The following is a 3,712-nucleotide window of genomic DNA, read 5'->3' as shown; positions in this document are numbered from 1 at the left end:
AGTATTATGTGAAGTGTAGAAAATAATCATATTAAGGTAGAAGAATGAAGATAGTGAATGTTATTTACATACTGGCAGATGTTTAATTTTAGCGCCCCATTTTTTGTAATATTTGGGGTTGTAATTGAATAATTGATATTGATACATGATAATCATTTGTCAACATTACGTTTACATTCTGAAAATTGAATTTTAGAATCTGAATTCATGAAAGTCCGTTCAAATTGGAACAGGATCATTTCTTGAATGATTGGGCCTCAATTCCTCATTTTCATACTATTCTTGGAAGTGTAATGTGAACTCATGATACAAATTATTTCATTTTCTTGGTTGGTGCTATGTTAACAGTAAATTTATTGTGGTAGTCACCAGGAAAGAAATGGCTTTGAGAAGATGGGTTCTCTCTGTCTCTAAGTGGTGTCATTTCTTGTGTAACATCGATGTGGTGTGTTCTGGATGTGTAATCCAGTGCATTCTTGTCAAAACACCATTCATATATGCTCCAGTGGCCGAGACTCCGTTTTTATTTGCATCTCGTTCTATTGAATAGTACTATACGTGATATACAATGTGTGAATGAAGTTCGACTTGCCAGTTGTTTCAAAGCCATTAGTACTTTTTTTGGTTCACATTATCTTTGTTTGTTTGTACCACAGATATGGCTCATGCAAATTTCTGCATATTTCATTATTCGATTTGAAAGAGTTAATTTAGGATAAAGAATACATACAAACAGGAGATTTTTCTCATATATCATAAACTAAGAATAATTAAACAATCTGTTAGAAACACTCACAAGCTGTACTAAAATAGAATTTATGATTGTCATGTTTCAAGTCTCCTACACCTTTACTCCATCCCAGACTTCTCTTTCTTTTTTTTCTTTCCCCTTCTTCAATTGCTTGATTTGTTATACTAAGCATAGTTGTTGTTTTATTTTGTCAAGAAACTAAAATTTGTTTGAATCTATGCCACTTTGGGTCTTCAATAAATAGAAGTGTTTACTTGAAATTTGATACCTTCACCATTTGTATTACGTAGAAGAGTTCATCTTGTTTATAAGGTCTCACCTTTTATGTAGAAAGTAATTAGTGGAACTTACTAAATTTTTAGATTTTTGTGGTTACCAAACTAGGTAATAACTACAATTTTTCTGCAGCTAAGCAGCGGAAAATGGCGATACTGAATAAGCGTAATGAAAGACTTGTGGGCGTGTTGCATGAGACTGAATCTACAGAAATTGTAGTTTTGTGCCATGGTTTTCAATCTTCGAAGGTTTGTGTGTTCTTTTGGTTTGGTTATTTTTCCTCAGTCGTCAAATTCACGACTTCCATTGACATATGTCTTTTTATTGTATTATGAAGTGCCAATAAATTTGTGTTTCCACTGAGAATTGAGTAAGCAAGATTACCCACGGATATTTCTGTATATAATTGAATTCATGTTGTAATTACACTTACCATAAATTTGTGTTTCCACGGAGAATTGACTAAGCAAGATTACCTACGGATATTTCTGTATATAATTGTATTTTTGTTGTAATTACACTTACCATATTTAGATTGTACTTATTCCTATATAATGTAAGGAATCCCATGGGAAAATCATTCAGCCAAAACTTTGACATGAATATTAGTTTATTTAAGTGCTTAGAAGGAAAGTCCAGCTTTACTAATGACTATATAACCTGTAGTCAGTTACCACAGAGAAATTCTAGCCATGGATTTTTGTCTATTACTTTAATTTCTAAAGCCATATTTAGATTTGAAAATCTAAATTTATATCAGAATCCTAGATGGTTGGAGGCAAAGAAAAACTCGTTTGAATTGTCCAGCTCATCTAACCATCCTGAATTAATACTAAAATGGGTTTTAAGTTCTAAAAAGAAAAATTTCCAGTAAAATTTAAGATCTGCAGTTGCAGTGTGAACAAAATAACCCTAAATTTATGTTGCATACAAATTTGATGATCAAAACAAGGGCAACCACAATTGTACATAATCTGGAAAAATTTGAATATAGGTGAATGGTTGCTGGAAATATAAACCTACTTCAATCTCGTGTGATAGAGATGAAGTCATTGATGTCTCATGCAATCGTACTTTAGTTATTCGTTGAAATATGAATAAATTTTGGAGAGTTTGTATTTATTATTAAAAAGAAATTCTACAAAAAGTTTAGATAGAATGGCAGTCAGTTATAATGATAGTGCCTAGTGGTGGGATTCATCTCTCATATTTAATATGCAGGAGTTCAACATCATGATCAACATTGCCAGTGCTCTAGAAAACCAAGGAATTAGTGCATTTCGCTTTGATTTTGCTGGAAATGGGTAAACTCTAGAGGCTATTGATTTATTCTTCTGTCAACATATTATTACAACACGAATAGTAATACTAATATTGTAGACATACGTACATGCTACTTATTGCTGTTCTTTACATTTTAGGATACAGTTTATGATTTTATTGACACATTGAGCCTGCCTTCACTTGTTATTATTATTTTTAATCTTCATGCAATGCATTTCTAGAGTCTATAATAACATTGTTATTTCAGGAAAATAGTTAGAAAAAGGGAAATGAAAATATTTGTATGCTGAGTTACTAAACTAAAACATGCTCTCTGTTTGTTTCAAAATGAAAAATATTGGAGAAGACATAGTTTTATGAATTATAAATTGTTTTGATTATATTTCAAGGAAAAGAATTTTTTTTCTTCAGCACCCTAATTCCATACCCAAGATTTTTTTCCAAAACAAAAGACGAGAATGTTGGTTAATGGGTAGATATGAGATAGAATAACATTTCTTTGGATGGTATTTCCTAGAAAAGGAAAACTTTATTTTCGTACATAAAATGACTTATCGATTTAAAATTTTTCTGTACTCCAGAATTTCTGGAACAAGTAGTGAGAATATGTTACATGGATCAAATATCTTGTTCTTTCGAAGCAAGTGTAGCTTTATTGGGTAGACCTAGTTATTAGAGGCTTAATTTGTCGCACACTTATCTTAAGCAATTTAATTTTTGAGTTTCCTTGTATAGTATAATTACATAGCATAGAATCTGGGATTAATTACTTTACATGTATAGTACCTTATAAATGTAAGGCAATACATAACAAAGATTCATTCCGCAAAATTGGCATGGTATCAAAGCCTAAAATTATTTACACAAGCGTGTGAAATATGATTTTGGCTCTTTGTTCAAGTATCTCGTGGTTGGCTTCTTGGGCAGTCATCCTGCAGGCTGCAATCATCCTCTATTCATAGTAATCTCTGATCGGAACTTGCGTCTCGGGCATCATTGGCGTTTGGTTGTTTGTCCTCTGCGACGTTCTCTACGTGTGTATTTGGAGATAGAATTTTTTGGGTTATCATCGCACCTGTGTGGTCTTCAATTTCTAGGGAGATAATCATTCAATTCATGGTCGAGTGTCTCGGGTTTCTCGTTGCTTGTCGTCGTAGTCTCGCTTTCACCTCTCGTCGTCATCGTCTCTAGTTGATTGAGTCTATACGTGGATTGGGCTTTCTCTCGCCTCTCACCATCATCAACTCCAGTTAAGTGGGCCTTGTGTGGATTGGATCGTGGTTTTATTTGGGCTATTACTTTATTTGGCTGTTTATTATCGGGTTGGAATTGTTAGACATTTGGGCTTGTTTTTTATTTAATTTAATTTTTGGGATATTGTGATTAATGAATCCTTGATGG

At 32.8% G+C, this 3,712-nt stretch overlaps 1 long non-coding RNA gene across 1 annotated transcript; it reads left to right on the top strand.

Moving 5' to 3' along the window:
* The first annotated feature begins 1,133 nt into the window (after positions 1–1,133).
* LOC111377855 lies at positions 1,134–2,490 on the top strand. The gene is made up of 2 exons (XR_002699782.1): positions 1,134–1,275; positions 2,249–2,490. It is a non-coding gene; the product is annotated as an uncharacterized LOC111377855 (long non-coding RNA).
* The last annotated feature ends 1,222 nt before the right edge of the window (positions 2,491–3,712 follow it).

This window comes from Olea europaea, unplaced genomic scaffold, assembly GCF_002742605.1.
Source record: "Olea europaea var. sylvestris unplaced genomic scaffold, O_europaea_v1 scaffold1735, whole genome shotgun sequence".
NCBI classification, from domain to species: domain Eukaryota; kingdom Viridiplantae; phylum Streptophyta; class Magnoliopsida; order Lamiales; family Oleaceae; genus Olea; species Olea europaea.
This window is presented reverse-complemented; position numbering and strand designations above follow the sequence as displayed.